At 43.4% G+C, this 19,217-nt stretch overlaps 1 long non-coding RNA gene across 1 annotated transcript; it reads left to right on the forward strand.

The window, feature by feature from the left end:
- The first annotated feature begins 7,684 nt into the window (after positions 1 to 7,684).
- Positions 7,685 to 8,699, forward strand: LOC128844032 (uncharacterized). Its single transcript, XR_008446422.1, has 3 exons — positions 7,685 to 7,757; positions 7,848 to 7,911; positions 8,010 to 8,699. It is a non-coding gene; the product is annotated as an uncharacterized LOC128844032 (long non-coding RNA).
- The last annotated feature ends 10,518 nt before the right edge of the window (positions 8,700 to 19,217 follow it).

The following is a 19,217-nucleotide window of genomic DNA, read 5'->3' on the forward strand; positions in this document are numbered from 1 at the left end:
GGTAAGGGGGCTGTGGGGGGAGGAGGCGCGGCCCAGGCTGGCCCCCCCCCCCGGCCTCTCCAGCTTGGGTCGGCTCGGGCCCTGGGGTGCCGGCCCCGGGCACCCCCGGCCCGCCCAGCACTGCTGGTCCCCAGGCCCCCGGCCCGCTCAGCACCCCCCGGCCCCCTGCCCGGCCCCCGGGCCCCCGGCCGAGCAGCCCCGGCCTGCTCAGCACTCCCCGGCCCCCGGCCCGGCCCCCCGGCCGAGCACCCCCGGCCTGCTCAGCACCCCCCAGCCCCCGGCGCTCGGCACCGCCGGCGCCCCTGGCACCACCGGCCCCCGGCACCGCAGGCCCCAGGCCCCGCCGGCCCCCGGCGCTCGGCCCCGCCGGCCCCAGACCTCACCGGCGCTCGGCCCCGCCGGCGCTCAGCCCCGGCGCTTGGCCCCGCCGGCCCCAGACCTCACCGGCCCCCGGCGCTCGGCACCGCCGGCCCCCGGCACCGCCGGCCCCAGACCTCACCGGCCCCCGGCGCTCGGCACCGCCAGTACCCGGCGCTCGGCGCCCCGGCCCTCGGCACCGCTGGCGCCCGGCCTGGCCCCCGGCCCAGCCCCTCCGGTCCCGATTTTCCCGGACATGTCCGGCTTTTTGGGATTTCCCCCCAGACGGGGATTTGGAGCCCAAAAAGCCGGACATGTCCGGGAAAATCCGGACGTATGGTAACCCTAATGTAAGGAGTCTACCAAAAGGGACCCGATGGTCTGTTTGTTAATTAGACAGAAAACTTCAATGGGGACGGGGGAGGTTATTGCAGTAAATTAAATACTTACATGGTTCTCTATTTAAGGCTTTACTATTTAGTATATTAAGTACTGTACAGCTTATAGCAAAACGCTGGCCCTCAGGGTCTCTATCCCCAATCTCAGCAGACTGGAGGAGTTTAATCTCTACTGGACAGACAGTATCTTTACATTTATGACATTCGCAGAAAGAGTCCCCCCTCAAGTATCTAGGTGCAGGTAGAGTCCAGTCTCATAATACAACCCACAGAATACACTGAAGCCTACCTGACACTAGTTATTCAAGTTTTGGTGGGTTTCTTGCCTCAGGGGCACATTGAAGAGTTATCTAAACTCAAGGACTGCACACAAAATACACAAGCTGGAGTAGTCAGCTGCATGTTTCCTGCAAAAGTGTGACTAAGGGCTGCAAAATGAGAGATCCCCACCATGAAGGCAGCCTAGCCATTTGATTGAGATGGACCCAATGCAGCATCTTGACCTGAATAGCAAAGCTGTATTATATGCTGGGATCCTGTTATCAGGGTAAACTACATCAGCTCTGTTTTCCTGGGGAACTAGGGCACAGTACCGGGGTACACGACTCACGAAAGACCATCCCTGCCCCCCAGCCTCTGCTTGAACCAAAACTGATCAGAAGAGAGACTTACAAAAAGCAGTGAAGAGGCAGTGGGTGACACACCTAAACCCCTGGGACAAGGGTGACAGTATTAAGGAAACTCCCCTAACCTCATTTGCATCGAAGATGGGACAGGAAGGCATCTTCATTAGCATACAGAATGGAGAACAGAGATTCGAGTGCAAGAACCGCACAAAACTCCAGGACCAGAAAAGCAGGGAAGCACTGTATGATGGGGGATCTCTGCTCCAGATGTTAATGAACCCACGCCTGCACACACCCAGCTCAGTAGTTATCAGACCAATTCTAGTAATAAATCCTTTATTGGTATCCAAAACAGTGAAGCTCCCTAATTGCATTTTGAACTCCCTCTAAGGAACACTGCCCATAGCCAGAAATAATCAGTTCCTATTGTCTAGCTTGAACAAAACAACTTTGGTATACTCCCTTGAGCCATCTGTTTACCCATAAACAAATCTAGTGTTCTCCCTGGAACCATTGTTGTTTCCCTAGAAAAAACCCTACCCGTGCTCAAATAAGTGTTCTGATGCCTGGATCCAAAATCTGCATCAGTTCCATTGGGACTTCATCTTCTCCTGACTGATCATGTTGGGGGCTCTGCCTGTCTCCAGCACTCCTGGCCCTCAGCTACCACCACCACCTGGGACCCCCAATCGATTCAAGCTTCACGGAGTGGCGAGAGCCCAGCTCGCTCGCTCTCGGTATAGCTTTCTGACCCCAACTTGTGTTGATCAGTTTAAGTTATATTTAATATTATAACTGTTTTGTTTGTTTGGCCCCCCTATGGTTATTACCTGGCAATAAATAATTTTTGTGGTTAAGCTGCTTGTTTCTCTCTCTCTCCCTCATAGGTGTTTTTTGGCTTCCTCATTCGCTCTGCAGCAACGCTCTTCATACCTAAGCTAAAGATCCCTGCAGTGTCCAAAAATCCCGTAGGGTTTGCTCATCAAGTGGGTCACTATCATAACAATAGTAATGTGAAAGTGGGTGTGACAGTTCGATCACGGAACCCCCCTTGGGAACTGCCAACTGTTGTGCCAAGACTACTTCTGCCCCTGCTTTCCCTGCCAGCCTGAGAATCCAGCACCCTATCTTGCTGAGCCAGACATGCCAGTCCACTCCAACACAGACCCAGGGTCATGCCCCAAAATTGCAGACTTAACTGACAGCAACTTACAGAAGTGTTCCTGTCTTTAACACTCAGATGCCCAACGCCCAATGGGGTCTAAACCCCAAATAAATCCATTTTACCCTGTATAAAGCTTATGCAGAGTAAATTCATAAATTGTTCACCCTCTATTACACTGCTAGAGAGATATGTACAGCTGTTTGCCCCCCACCCCCCGGTTAATTAATAATTAAAAAGTGATTTTATTAAATACAGAAAGTAGGATTTAAGTGGTTCCAAGTAATAGCAGACAGAACAAAGTGAATTACCAAGTAAAATAAAATAAAACACACAAATCTAAGCCTAATACAGTAATAAAACTGAATACAGGTAAAATCTAACCCTCAGAAATGTTTCAATAAGTTTATTTCACAGACTGGACACATTCCTAGTCTGGGCACAATCCTTTCCCCTGGTACAGCCCGTGTTCCAGCTCGGGTGGTAGGTAGGGGATTTCTCATGATGGCTCCCCCTTTTTTCTGTTCCACCCACTTATATAACTTTTGATTAAGGCGCGAATCCTTTGTCCCTCTGGGTTCCCACCACAACCCCCTCAATGGAAAAACATCAGGTTAAAGATGGATTCCAGTTCAGGTGACATGATCACATGTCACTGTAAGACTTCATTACCCACTTGCCAGCACATACATATACAGGAAGACTCACAAGTAAAACAGAGCCATCTACAGACAATTGTCCTGGTTAATGGGAGCCATCAAGATTCCAAACCACCATTAATGGCCCACACTTTGCATAATTACAATAGGCCCTCAGAATTATATTTTATATTTCTAGTTTTAGATACAAGAGTGGTACATTTATACAAATAGGATGACCACTCTCAGTAGATTATAAGCTTTGTAATGATACCTTACAAGAGACCTTTTGCACGGAGCATATTCTAGTTACATTATATTCATACTCATCAGCATACTTTCATAAAATCATATAGAGTGCAACGTCACAGTGAGGATAGGGACGTGCCGAACCTGGGACATATGAGGTGGCAGTTTGGAAGTGCTGCTCGACCCAGCCTGCTCAGGCTTACTCTGTTCCAGTGCGGTTCCCATAGCATATGAGGGTGACATCTTGGAGGTGCTGTTCGACCCAGCCTGCTGAATCCAAGGGCCTATGACGGTGACAGCTTGGAAATGCTGCTCCACCCAGCCTACTGAGTCCAGGGACATATAAGGGATCTGCTTGGGAGTGCTGATTAACCTGGTCCTCTCTGACACACTCTGTTAATGTGTGCATGTGTTCATCTGATTCTAGGGCTGGAAGAACCCAGCCCTGGGGAACCTAGGTCCTGCAGGATAGCTCCATTGGGAGGGAACTTGCAACAGGGAGAAGTAAAGCTCCGTATGATAACACAAGTGACACAAGCAGTACATTAATAGAATTACAGACCTCCCCCACCCAGAAGAGTAACCCTAATAAATTAGCATACCCCAAAGTAACAGGCAAATCTGGTAACAGTATTATATGCTGGGGTCCTGTTATCATGGTAAACTAAATACTTATGTTAAAGAATAAGGTAGCCTTACTGAAGCTCCAGTCTCACATTTTGGTCTTCACATTTTATCCCTGCTGAAATTCAAACCCAGTTCTGCACATCAATGTTCTGGACATCAGAAGGAAGTTATACCAAGGCAAACAGTCATTCCAGGTCTGGAATTATACATTAAGTTACAGAACAGAATGGCCCTTTTAAAGAAGAGAAATATATTTGGTGTAAATAAGTAAAAATGATATAAATTAGTTCATTTTCACCTACTTTACACTTTTCAGTTCACCACATTCTAACAAATATACAAGATATATTACATAAATTACCAATGACAACAAGGTTGGGGACAACCTTATCCCAGAGCAGAGAAATCAGGCTCAACAACTGATCACTGCCTTCTCTTCCATTTTCTTGACCCAACCAGGACAGATTCACCTGATAACCCGTCATATTCAGATGGAACCAGGAGTTAAGGTCAGGGAAAATCCTCAGCACCTTCCCCAGAAACTAAGAGAGACCATGAAAAAGGAACTCCACTCAATGCTAGCAAGGAGTCTTTCAGTGACTGGAAAAGTCCCATGGTATTGGTCCCTAAACCTGATGGAACCACCCCTTTTGCATTGACTTCCGCAAGGTTAATGGAATATCAAAGTTCAATGCGTACCCGATGCCATGCATCGATGAGCTGCTTGACCTGCTAGGAAAGGCACAGTACATCACTACTCTAGACTTAACAAAAGGATATTGGCAGATCCCCCTCTCACCCAACTCCAGCGAAAAGGCACCTTTCTCCACCCCCTTCAGGCTCTTCCAATTCCAGACCATGCCCTTCGGTTTGCATGGGGCCCTGGCCACATTTCAGTGACTAATGGACCAAATTCTCCACCCCCATAGCTGGTATTCAGTTGCATACCTAGACAACATGGTGATTTATAGTTGCAATTGGCAGAACCACTTGAAACATGTGACCGCGGTGCTACAGTCCCTTGAAGAGGCCGGCCTGACAGCGAACCCCACTTAATGTCACCTTAGTAAGGATGAGACCACCTACGTCAGGTACACATTGGGAAAGGGCACAGTCCGACCCTTGATTAGCAAGGTGCGGGTCCTCCAGCTGTGCCTCCCCCCCTCAAAGAAACAAGTATGCTGATTTCTAAGACTGGCTGGGTTCTACCGCTGTTTTGTTCCAGGGTTCTCCTCTATTGTGGCTCCTCTTTCTGATCTCCTCAAGAATGAGAGTCCCAAAAGGATCTAGTGGACCAGAGCCTGTGAGGAGGCTTTTCAAACTCTGAAAGCCCAGCTCTGTCAGGAACTCATCTTGTACAGCCCTGACTTCACCAAGGAGTTCTTGTTACAGACGAACACCTCAGATGTGGGCCTAGTAGCCATTGTATGTCAGGTAGTAGGAGTTAACGAACACCCCCATACTATACATTAGCCAGAAGCTGTACCCGAGGAAGAAGGCCTACTTCGTAATCGAGAAAGAAGCCTTAGCAGTAAAATGGGCTATGGACTCATTCAGTTATTACATTCTGGGTGCACACTTCACCCTAGTCACTGACCTTGCCCCTCTCTGTTGGCTACATGCCATGAAAAACACAACCCCTGAATCATGAGATGGTCCCTTTGCCTCCAGCCCTTCTCCTGCAACCAGCTCCGGGCTAGGAGAGCTCATCTGAATGCAGACTTCTTTTCATGGGATGGTGGAGAGCAGTTGCAGTGTGTGTGTGACAGACCCCTAATGGAATCATGGGAGAGAATGTGTGAGGGAGCAGAGAAACTGCCACCTGGCATGGCAGGTGTTAAAGAAAACCTTTGGGTTCAGCTAGCCCTGCCCTGCTATATCTGCAGCAAATGCCAGGCCTGGAGCTGGGGAGAAAAGAAGGGAGCTGGGTTCACCTGGGAGCTGAATAATGAGGAGGCAGGAGCTCTCTGTTTGCCTGCCCAAAGAGATTGGTGACCTGACAGCCAGCACAGCCACTGGAAGCAAGTAAGCCTTACCCTGCCAAGGGGAGCCTGCAGATAAGCCCCAACGCTGGGGCAACTGGACTAGTGGGGCCATGCCCCAAACTAAAAAGACTTTAGTAGGAAGTAGCCCAGGAAAAGTTGTCTTGACCCACATGTAGTAGTATATACCATGATAATATTCATCACCATCTATTTTTGACAGGTTTCCAAGCCCCCTTTAGGGCTTATGTCCCGCCCTCCATTCCCATTTCCATTGGTGTCGAGGTTTGGCGACATCGGCCATTTTGAAAAAAAAATTATGTTTGAATAGGGGGAATGTTGCATGCTTGTGCTTTGATACGTTTGGTTGATTGTTTAGAGAAAAGGATTGAAAGAATAGCATGAGAGAGCTTAAAGATTAAAAAAGAAAGCTTTGGTTAGGTTTAGAGGGAAAAAGGAAAGAAAGGTTATTAAAGAGAAGAAAGGTTGTTTGGTTAGATTTAGTAAGGAGAGATGATTTTTAAATAATAGAAAAAGAGGAAAAATAAGCACAGGGAAAAGAAAAAAAGGTTTTAGAGAATCAAAAAAAAAAAGCAATAAGAGAGGCTGTGTTACTGAACACATGCAGAGCAAAACATCCTACCCCAGCAACTGTTGGTAGTGAAATGATTGCTGTTCTGGGCGGCGAACCTTGTGAGCTAGCCCTGCCTTCGGTGGACCAATCCATAGCTGTTTTACAGAATGCACTTTTTGAACCAATCCTTTCATACCAAGATTTTAAAACAAGAGTCCTTCAGAAACGGATTATTTGAAAAACTCTAGCCAATGAGCATTTGACTGTGTGTATAAAACCACATGTTTTTGTGACCAGCAATTTTAAAATTGGTAGCCTAGACACAATGGCCATGTTCTTTTACAAGATGCCTACAGATGCCAAGAAGCCAGAATTGCCTGTGGGTGCCCCAGCTTGTGTTCAGAAAAGAAGACCCATTTACACTTATTTTGCGAAAGAGGAAGACCCGTTGCCGAACCCCGCATTTCATCCTGAAATTGAACCGAACAAACAGGAAGCCTTTATGGAGTCACTGCCAGTTGTAAAAGAGGAAAAGGATAGCATGTGAAAAAATTTCTTGCCAACTTTGGAGGAAGCAGACTTGAAGGCGGAGGTAAGGCCCTTTTTATAACAAATAGATGAAAAATTACAAATGTTTTATAAATATTTATGGTTAAATATTTTTGTTTTTTAAATGGCAAGGACATGGCAACTGAAGGACCGTTGGAGGATAGTGATGTAGAGAACCAACCGATAGACCCCAAGTCATGGAAAGTTGGCAACATTGTTATGGTAAAAGCAAGTGAAAGCTTTACCAGGTGTGAAAATAATTATTACATTTATGCCCTTAAAAATTATTTTTTTGGTTTTTGGACAGATAACGAAGTCAGGGACTTACAGGATCACCTCTCTGGTGTGTGACGAGTGGCCGACAGATGCAGAGCCAGAAGAGCATGATGAGGTAAAAGCATCTTAAATTATTTGAAAGAAAAGAAATATATCTATGTAAGGTGGTGGTTAAATGCTACTATACGGTTGTGCTTAATAATAGGTTGCTGAAACGATTACCGACGGAACCTCCGCCTGTGGTGATTCAGAAAGAAATGAGACAGCCAGGGTGTGCAGCGAGCTGTCATCAGATGTAGAATCAAAAGAACATAATGAGGTAAAAACAACCTAGAGCATCTTGAAAGAAATATAAATATATATATAAGGGGTGGTTTAAACAAGGCTATTTGTTTGTGTTTAATAACAGGGAGCTGACAAGGTGCCCGACAGTGCAACAGTCGGGGATGATGATGATTCAGAATCAGATGAGGGTATGACTGAGGTAGCATGAGTAAATTGTTTGCCTTTTTTATTTTTAAATGATTGCACCAAAGAATTTAAAACATGTTTTTTTCTTTGCTTTTGCCAGACATGTTCAGAGGATAAAGAGGATAAAGAAAGATGCCCTTTGAAAAGAATATCCATGATATGCACCTGCTGTTCTTGTATGAAGCAAGATTTTTTAAAAAAGACTGTAAAAAGTAAGGAGGGTGACCAGCAGAGCTGCGAAGATGACATTATAGCCATTATTATTATTATTTATTGTAGTAAAAACCATTTACCATTGCTTGAAAGAACAGCTTTTTGAAAACTGTACAGCCTGTGCAGTTGATATTCCCAATCCACTTAGTCACCCTTGTATCATTTGGGGTTGCTCAGAAGTATTTCACCAGATTAGACATATTTATTCTAAACTGATGTGGCCCGGATCCTAAATATAATTATAGCTGAAGGCTACAAACTGAAAAAGCTTAACATGACCATTGAAATTGTAATTGAAGTGGTCAAAATGATCAGGGAGGTTGCAGGGACGTCAGACCCGGTGGCATTGCTGGTAGACCTGTCAAATAAGGTGGCAGCCAAAATTGGCTGATCAGTGTGTAGCAGGGTTCGTAAAATGGATTCTAAAACTTTTTACATGCCAGGTCCTTACCCTAAAGGGTCAAAAAAAAATAAACCTGAATATTGATTAAGATGCATTGTAAAATAAAAAAGCTTGTATAATCATTCCCTTTGCTTTTGCATTAAATAAAAGTGTATATCTGTATCCTATATTACTTTGCTTCTGCATTAAAAGCTTGTCTTTTAAAAAGTAAGATGTGTATAACCGCTTCTGTATTAAATAAAAATAAAAGCAAAAATTGGATCTTGCATATACATACGTTTTAAAGTAAAACGGGTTAGACATGGTGAGGTTGCTAAAGAAAATGTAGTACTCTCCTGGAGAAGTTGGGAGTTTTGGGGTGTAAAACCCTTATTTCAGGCTGCTAAAAGGCACCATAAAACTTTGAGCAGAAAGCAGGTTGCAGCTTGTCTTGTGGATCAAGATGCTTACACTTTACATAAGGATTAAATTTAAAAGAAATAAAATGGTTATGTCTGATGTGGACGCGCAATGGCAGGCGGATTTGGTTGACATGACCTCCTATTCTAACCACAATGATGGTCGTAAATATATTTTAATGGTGATAGATATTTTGTCTAAATACGCCTGGGTGATATCCCTAAAGAATAAGACAGGGGAAGAGGTGGCAAAGGCATTTAAAGCTATTTTTAGACAAGGCCACGTGCCGCAAAAATTACAAACAGATCGAGGAAGAGTTTTTAAACAAAGCTTTAAAGACTTTGTTTAAGCAACATGGGGTACCAATAACGAAGTCAAGGCCTGGTTCGTGGAGAGGTTTAACAGAACTTTAAAATCAAAGATGTGGAGGTATTTTACTGCCCGTAGCACCTTTCAATGCATCAATGTGCTGCAGGCCTTCATAGATGGTTACAACAGAAGTTATCACAGAACTGTCAAAGGATGCCCAATCGACGTGACGCATGCTAACGTGCTGAGCATTTGGAAAACTGTCTATGGGGACAGTTTTAAACTAAAGGCGCCGCGAATGATTTTTAAGAAAGAGGATCACATAAGGGTTTCTAAAATGAAGGGTACTTTTGAAAAGGTATATCAGCAAACCTTTACTGATGAAATATTTATCACATCTGGGATTTTATTACGAGGACAGAGGCCTGTGTAGGCATTACAAGATAACGTAGAAGAGGAAGTCGCGGGCTCTTTTTACCCCGAAGAATTACAAAAAGTAAACCCTAACCAGGAGTGCGTTTGCGGATACAAAAGATTCTAGCGAAGAAAGGCTGGGAAAGGAATGAGTATTTTTTTGTGAAATGAAGAGGATGGCCTGAAAAATTTAACAGTTGGGTTAAAGCATCTCAAGTTCAAGACCTGTAATAAAGCGGGGGGGGAAATGACTGAATGGGGTTTTACATTATTTTACCTAGCAACGCCGCTGCAGGGGCTTTTCCTCAAAATACTAGTTCCAATTTTACAATACAACTGGCCAAGCCTTTAAATTTGATAGGTTACTGGGATGTCGCTTTATCGGAAATACATTATTATCACTCATGGAACACAATCTTTCACAATACACCGTTTGTGTTATCGTCGAAAAAATAAATTCGATCCTACAACACAGATGCCAGCTGTTATTCAAGCATTCATCATTTAATAGACAATATCAACAAGAACATCAACAAAGATTCCGAAAAACCGAAGGTCAGCGTAATTTACAGCTCAGTTACTAGAAGGGTTCGGTTAAAAGCAAACAATGAAAATTACTTTTTTTCCGCACGGGGAGAATTGGCAGCAATATTGAGAATGATTCCGAATTATCCGTGTAAGATAGCACCACACCCTGCAGTCATCATGGGAGGGTTTAATGCTTAATACGTGTACACGGACATAGTGGAACTTCAGTTAGTGGGGGACTACAACGTGCTGCTGTTGCGCTGCGTGCCCATCCGCAGTAGCAACAACAAATTTATTACCATCACATATGACAAAGTGCATTACATCCCTGTAAGTAAGCAGCACATCGGTACCATTACTATTGAAATAAAGCTGGATCAGAATAAACACGTTTCATTTAGTTTTGGGAAGGTGCTTGTTAAACTACATTTGAGCCCCAGGAAAGTTGAAGAATGGTGACTATAAAAAACTACGGGGTTCCCTTTTTGTATAGGAACTACTACAAGGCCCAGGCTGGTTATGCCTTACTGGGCTATCAAGGATTACTCGTCATGTACGCAGCCAGTTTAGGAGGGATATTCCGCAGTCTTTTTAGAAAAGCTATGCCGCTTTTGTGAAGGGGTTTTGAAATTATTAAACCCCACATGAAAACAGCTGCAAAAAATATAACCAGAGACGTAGTCAACCACGAGTCTAGCACCGTTATAAACAAAATAGGAGTGCACACACCACAAGAAGGTTCTGGTTTAGTGGTGATGAGGAGAAAAAGAACAGCATCGCACCAGCCATTTAAAGGGCCTAGGAGGCCCTTTAAAAAAAGCTGCCAGAAGACGCCTCAGCCATAAACCTAAAAGGCGCCCTAAGAAAGGGAAGCAGAGCATCGCCCGTGGTAAGAGGGATATATTTTAAAATGGCTTTTATTCATTGTGGCTCTGACAAATGCACCAAATCAGAACTGGATTTATTTCAAATAGCCCCAACACAAACCAGTATCAAGAATAGCTTTTATGTAGAAGTGCCTCCTTTGACCACTTTAATGGTGAATGCCCCTCTATAATTTTTTATTTCAGGACACGGGGATCATTACTTAGACCTTAACAACACACTGCTGTATATGTACTGCAAGGTGGTAGAAGCTGGGGCAGACATTGAGGACGACGACGGTGTTGCCGTAACAAACTACCCTATCGCCACCCTTTTTAACCAGCTGGATGTCACTCTAGGCAACTGTCTTATCAGTCAGAGCAACAATTGTTACCCTTACAGAGCCTTGATAGAGCTGATTCTGAACTACAGCCATGATACCCTTGCTATGCAGTTTTTGACAGGACGGTTTCATAAAAACATGATGGGGGCCCACAAAAGCACTGTTTTGGTCGGTGCAGGTAACGAAGGGTTTATGCACAGGGACAGACTAACGGCCAGCAACAGGAAGCTGGATTTGTTGGGGCCTCTACACAGTGATTTGTTTTTTCAAGAAAAACTATTGCTGAACGGCGTGAACTTGAAAATTAAATGGACGCATAGCAAAGATATTTTTTGCCTCATGAGCGGGAATGCCAACCAGAATTATAAAGTTCACATTATTTCAGTGTCCCTGTTTGTAAAACGGGTGAAAGTGATCCTGGGGGTCTGTTTGGGGTACGCTGAAGTCTAATAACCACCAATGCTAAGTACCCAGTAGACGGGATGGGCATAAAAGTGTTTAGCTACATAAAAACACTTTTAACTTTAAACATTATAACATTATTTTGTGGCCTTGTATGTGGATGGTGAACAGGTGCCGGTGAAACCCCTACAACCCGATATTGAGAATGGAAACTGTGTGAGGGAGTACATGCAGCTTGTGCAGGTGACTGGGAAATATGTAAAAGAGCGATTGCTCCTGAATGACCGTGGTGAATTTTCCCAGGGCTATTCGCTGTATGCCTTCGATCTGACCCCAGACCAGGAGTGCGCCAATCATTATTCTCTGAATAAAACTGGAAACCTGAGAGTGGAGATTCGGTTTGCAACGGCACTGCCCTCTACAGTTAACATAATAGTGTATGGGGTTTTTGATAACGTGCTCGAAGTGAACCATAGAAGAAACATCCTGTTTGACTGTATGTGATTATGAACACTAGGCAGCTAAGGTGTATTTTATCAAAGGACACTTCTTTTTTAGATGTTTTTCCTAGCGACTTGCTCCCGAAGGGTTTTGTGTCCAGAAGACCTTTGGGGATTATTGTTAACATGCACCCCCCTGACTTATCCGGGGAACACTGGCTGGCTCTCTATTTTCCAAAAAAGGGGCCTGATGAGTTCTTTGACTCCTACGGATTTCCCCCAGACAGTAACTTTTTTCCTAAATCTATTATGACTTTTTTAAACCGTAACTCAAATAACATTGTATTTCATCTGAGACAACTACAGGACCCTCTAGCTCTAACCTGCAGTTATCATTGTATTTTTTTTAAAGCATCGTTGTAGGGGTTTATCTTTTGATCACATTTTAAAATTGTACACCAATGATTTACCAGAAAATGACTGTCTGGTGGTGCAGTTTGTAAAAGAGAAAAGGCAGGCATGCCCAGACTTGTCCCAAACATGTTTCAGCATGTCCAGACATGTTTGTTTTGTCGTGAGTTTAAAGAGGCGCATCAATAAAGCACACATTGAATTTTGTTTATGTCTTTTATTTTACACTGTTAACCATTCGATTTTTCATTTTTTAGCAGGTACATTTTTAAAAGGGTTGATGCTACCTATGGTCTTGGCAGGCTCTAGACCTGTTTTTAGATGTTCTAAAAACTATTTATTAGTATCATGCCCAACAACAGAAGTAGGCACATTCAGTTCTGCCAAGGCTTTCATTAAAACATTCCACCCTTTAGGAGTCCTCTTGTTAGTGAAAGAATAAGAGCCAGTTATCCCCCGCCCCTGACTAAATCGAGCATGTGAGACCCCTCAATTGCTTCCCCGGTACACAAAACTTCCATTATCGACCCAAGAAGAAAGATCTTTATGCTGTCTGAGTTTATTTAACAATATTTCAGCTTTTTTCTTATGACAAGGATTTACTCCCTCCATTACCTCCTGAACAACAAAGTTCAATGAACCCCCCTGACTTCAGGAGGTTGAATTTCCTCTTGCTTGGGGAGAATGAGGCTTATTTTAGTCTTTTCCATTTCATCATGCTTGGCCAATACTGGGTATCTTTGCAGGACCTCCTCAAAGTTTAGCCTTCTTGTAGTAAGATAAACTAGATCTTTGAAGAATGTCTTTCATCTCTAAATCCAATTGGCGAGTGGTGTGGTTCTGATATTTTCTTCATCACTAGAGGCGCGTTTTATTTGTTCTAACTGATGGCTAGGAACGAGGTACAGTTTTTCAGCATGTTCCATTATCTGTTAATTAAAAGGTCTCATAGTGAAGCAGTGCAAAGCTCAACAAAGGACCAGTAAAGCCCCCAACCTATTTTACAATTAGCTTTTTTCTTTTGAGGGATAGTCTTTTATCGCTCAGCTTTTTAATAAGTCTCCATTTTTTTTTAGTATGCTTATTTGTCAGGGATTTAGAGGAACATTTCCTTTTAAAGTGTTGAGCGCTATTTCTGAGATGTCTGCTACCAGGTCGTCAGAAGCCGAGCAGAGAATAGCCTTCCTTTGCTGCAGTTTGGCTTTGATGAGGAATCTTAAAAGAGCCAGGTTTCTCTGCACGCGGCTAAGCATGATTGTCAGAGGGATGCTCTGTCTTAAAATGGGAGTTGATAAAAAATAACTTTTTATGTTTTTTTTTTTTTTTAAGGTGTATACACACGGCCAGTCTGGGGGGAAAGGCCTGTTCTTTACCTGAAGGCTTCAGGTGTTGAAGCATTCAAATCCACCAGCAGGTACCCATAGGGATTTTTGGTAGCATCCTCAAAAGCCTCCAAACATAATTGTGTTTTACCAGGGTACATTTGTCCGGTGAGAGTGGTGATGTGCAGTTTATTGTGTGGGTTTTTTAAAAGAACCATATACTTTGTATTTAAATTAATTGTTTAGCCTTTTTCCCCAACAAAACATGTTTTACACAATGTACATAATACTTAGGTTCCTGTGTTGCATGTATTTTGTAAAGACTTTCTTGATGTCGCTGCTTTCAGAAGCAGACTCCATTAGATCGTCTGTAATAACCATATTAACTTTATTACTAGGAAATAACTGTTCATCATTAAAAGTATCAGGTAAACCTTCCAAAAACGTGATACATGGACATTTTTGCAACAACTCTTTATACAATTGTTGCCAACAGCTATAACACCATACAATATTTTCAGGCATGCACAACAACAGCTTATTGCTCATTTTCTAACAATTGCTTTATAAAAAATGATTTTCCAGAATTTGAAGGGCCACAAAGCAAACAGGAAAAGGAGTGAACAAACTGAATGTGGCTTTTCATAATAATCAATACCCATACGGCAAGGTTTTAAAATCCGCCTCAAGGGCTCTTTTGTTATAAATGACTTTCAGGGTTTTTTTCCCCAGAGTTCTTGTTTCTATCAACCAGTGCTTTTTTATCCTTATGATCCCTGGCTGCTGTACCACAATTTCTTTTGGGACTTCTCCCGCAGGGTAATCCCAGATGAGTTCTTTTAAGCTTTCCAAATTAATTTTCTCGCTATTCCCTGAGTTGAGCATGATCCCTTTTACTTTCATACAGGTCTTACAGCTGGACAGTTTGTACCCATATGTTTTAAGCCCAGCAGACACAAACTTCACAATGTGTTCAGCTGGTGGTATTTCATTACTCACATCCCCTAAATAATCCCCTAGAGGGGGGTTCCACGCCCCTTCTTTACTAACAAAAATCACAGAATCCATATGGTGGTAAAGACACTACTCCTGTAAGCGATCTAACAAATCTAACATAGTGCTCTAACCTGGCATAAGCAATGGTGAAGCTATAAACACATTAGTGTTGCTGGAATGGATGCAGTGTTCTTTTACGTACTTTCAAGACACCACGGCCGTGTCATCGTCAATAAACTCGCACAATGACACATCGTAATAAGATACAAAGATGTACTTGAGGAGCTCGTCGGGGTCCGTCACTATACTGGTGTGTCAGTCAAATTTGTTCGCTGACCAAATTTTTCCCACAAGGAATTTAAAAACAGCTTTGAGATTTGTTTTTTTGCGGGGTTTACCTTAATCTTCTTTAGACGCAGACACATGCCTTCTCTTTCACAGTACTCTTTAATGTACTGTTTTCTTTCCCAAACTCGTCCATACACCAGTGAGAGAACCCTGAGGCCTCTTGTTTCTGTCTCAGGTGTGTTTTAATGTAGTCTGGAAACAGGGCATCTTAAGAGCGGTTAAAGTGCCAGACTTCATAAATCTCAGCGATCCTGTACCCTTTGTCTGAAGCCTCTGCCAACTCTATTGTGCACCAAGTCCCTGTTAAAGCCCTCTCCTCTGTGCGTGCAGGCGTCCTTTTGTCTTGTTTCTGCACAAAGTGCACACAGGGGGAACATTAATTTACCACCAACCCTGTATGGTAATATGGGGAAATACAGGCCTCTTGGAGGGTACACTTTAACCTTGGCGATGCCAAAGTACCATCTGATATCCCCAAAACCCTCATACATGATACCAGGGTGCCCCACAGCGTATTGTTTAGTCTTGTTAACAAAAGGACAGACGCTGGTAAAATTGTAGTAATTAATCTGCTCCGTGGGCTGTGGTTTGTAATAAAGACAGATGGCATTCGTTCTACTTCCGTAAAGGGCACCTCTAGGAACCAAAGGCTGTGGCAGGTTTTTTTCTTGTAAAAAATCCCCCACCCAGTTATCGTTAGCTAGCATAGCCTTCCATTCGTGTTCTCATACGGTCCTTACCTCAAACCCCTGTATTTTTAGAAATTCAGCTTTAATCATGGTTCGGTTGTACAGTTGTCTGTAGGTCGCATTAAGCAATGGATTGTAATAATTTTCACAATAGCAGATGGGGCAGCCATGAAAAAAACAACCCTTAAATTCAAAGGCTGTAGGTTTACCTGCTATGACGGTATAACCGTCCAAACAAAAAAAATAGGACTCCGCTTTAAACTCCCCACCCTGAAAAGCATGTTGGATGTAAATGTTCTCTGTGTGGGCTACATACAACAACCATTGAATGGCCGGCATGAACTATCTCTTCTGCTGTTTGTGGTAATTGTCTAATGGCAGAAGGGCTATGGTTCGCGGGTTTAAAAAATTTAACCAGTACATGGCCATGCAAATTGAGGCTAATGTAAGGTACTGAATGGGGTCTATACACTTAGTATACACTATACACCTCCTCATCATCCGGTCCTGGGTTTTTAACAATCTGCTTTTCTGTCATTTTTATGACTTCTTTTCTGAACCAGTTGCAAGCCTCTTGCAAAATTTCAACATCTTTTTGACGCAGCTCTTTCTGGAGATCAAATTCGTTCTGGCGATTGTGTTGATACCAGTTCAGAAATTCCTTTTTTTCTTCAGGCATCATGTATTCTACTCCAAAGTACTCTATCCCAGGTATAGACCTCACATAGTCCTGATTTTCAGCTGTGTTAAAAAAGTGCGGAAAGTACCCCTTGACTTCCTCAAACCCCATAGCTTTGGGTAACTTGCTGAGTTTCATGGGAAGAAAATTTAAAGAATCTATAAATCTGATGTCTAAGTTCACCACCGTTATGCACATTAGTTTTCTGCCTTGCGTTATGGGGCTGACAGCCATTTTTTTCTTTAATCAATTATCTAAGGATAAAATAACATTGAAACTTTTAGCGTTATGAGCGATAAAAGTGTATCATTTAAAACGCTTGTATACAAAGATTTGAACAAATTCACTGACGCATTCTTCCCCCTTAAATTCCCAGCTGGTTTCTTTATCTAAGTGCAAGGCATAAATCTAATTTGGCACATGTACCCCCATTTCCTGCATGCATTCAAAATCATAAAACACATAATCCTTCCCCTCTTCTGAAGACCAGATATTATGCATATAATACCCATAACCATCTATGATATCAGTCTTCTGATAACACTGGGGACACTTTTTGCTTTTACACCTGAGATTTTTAACTTCGTATATGTCACACTTATCACAAAGACTTCTGTTTTTTACAATCACCTTTACCGTCTTTTGCCAGACTTTGCTGTGCCTTTCTAAACGGGCCTCGGACCTGCAAAATAGCTTACAGCTGGGGCATCTCTTTTTTTCCAATGGCCACTTCAATGTACTCAGCGCTATTACACGTATGGCAGTGTTTTTTACAGGCGAGCTGGTGTTTGTGGCTGTACATGGTGTGACAGTAGTTGCACAAATATGGTGCTCCTATAAAGACATTAATATTTAGGATGCCGTAATAATGCTTGTAATGTAACAGAACAAAAACAGTTTTGGGGTGATGTACACCAGCCATTGTAAAAAGACGCTAATTCCCATTTTCATGATACATGACTAATAGTCACGCCTAAGTGCACTTCAAAAGAGCTCACATCTGTAAAGATAATCATTTTTTGGTCCGAAAGCCCCAGCTCCTGATGGAGATGTCTGGCACCCTCTAATAGTTGGGCATCTGTAAGTTTTTCATGTGATAAGAGATGCAGCATGCTACCAGAAAAACACAGGTTGTTACCCTAGTTATTTAAATCAATTAAATGTTTTCTTTTTTTTCCCCTCGATGATTCTACTATACATGATAGTCTTTAAGGGTCTTACACAGCCAACTCCACCAGCCCTGTTTCTAATAATTGTAACAACCAGTCTTAGAGTTCCGGAACCCACGATCTCTGTGTTACTCTGCAACACCGTAATGACATTATTAAAAAAAAAAATCTACAGTGTTTAAGTCTTCCCAAGGCCTCTGCAGAGAAAAGAGCGGGTGATTTGCCCCAGCATATCTAAGCATAGCTGTACAAAATCTTCAGGCCCCACCTGATTATTAGTATCATCTAGCAAATTTTCAATAGTGGTGTCAATGGCCGCCATGGCCTCTGTGAACCCCATTACTCTGTCCAAATTAGCAAAACAAAATTCTTGAAAATATTCATAAGCGTTAAAATATTCATAATACACCTGAGGAGATGTATTAGGAGTGGGAGAATCTGTACTTTCAGAAGAGGAGGTCAGGGGGTCTATGTCTATTTCCCTTTCTTGGTCGGGCGGGGTCATTTTCATAAAAAAGCTCTGGATTTTTAAAAAGCAACAGAGGGTCCTGTGGCACCTTTAAGACTAACAGAAGTTAGTCTTAAAGGTGCCACAGGACCCTCTGTTGCTTTTTACAGATTCAGACTAACACGGCTACCCCTCTGATACTGGATTTTTAAAGTTTAAAGGCCAAAAGCCTCCTCAATCTTTTAGATTTCTTCCACTCCCCCCCCAACCCCTCTTAATGTTTTTAGGTTTCATGTTTAGTCACACTCCCTTCCCCCTTCAATATGCTTTCCACCTTTTCAAACAGTACACATGTATCTGTTATCTTTTGGTCAAAAACCACCCTTTTTTCTGGAGAATGTTGCTTTTGAAACACCTCAAGAATTAGCTTCGAAAACTATTTATCTATTAAATGCTTAAGAGATGTACAAACACTAAACAGCTCATTACAAACACAACTGATGCAGCAAGACCTGCGGGTAGCTTGTTATTTGTGGCAATGGTTCTGTGGTGACTAGAATCAGGGGGGCTGTGGCGGGGTGATGACTCACCGGTGCGGCGCCTCCTGCTGGTCATCCAGGGAATTAGCTCCTTCCAGCTCAGAGCGCCCTCTGCAGGCCGGTGTCACGCCTGCCACTGGCCCCCGTGTGTCTCCTGGACCATGATGCCCTTTGTCCAGGGGTTCTGCCCACCGCAGTACCCCCCCAATGTGGGTCTCCCCTCCTGGGGGAATCCCCAACCCCCAACCCCCTATCCCCACCTTTCCTCAGTGGCTATTGCCAGTCTCCATTTAGCCCCGGTTCACTGGGGCAGACAGCAGTCTCTTAACCACTCATCATTGGCAAGTGGGGGGGGGGTTGGACCAGCTGCCTCTGCCTATTCCTGGGCTGCC

The sequence above is a fragment of the Malaclemys terrapin genome, chromosome 10, assembly GCF_027887155.1.
Source record: "Malaclemys terrapin pileata isolate rMalTer1 chromosome 10, rMalTer1.hap1, whole genome shotgun sequence".
Lineage (NCBI taxonomy): Eukaryota > Metazoa > Chordata > Testudines > Emydidae > Malaclemys > Malaclemys terrapin.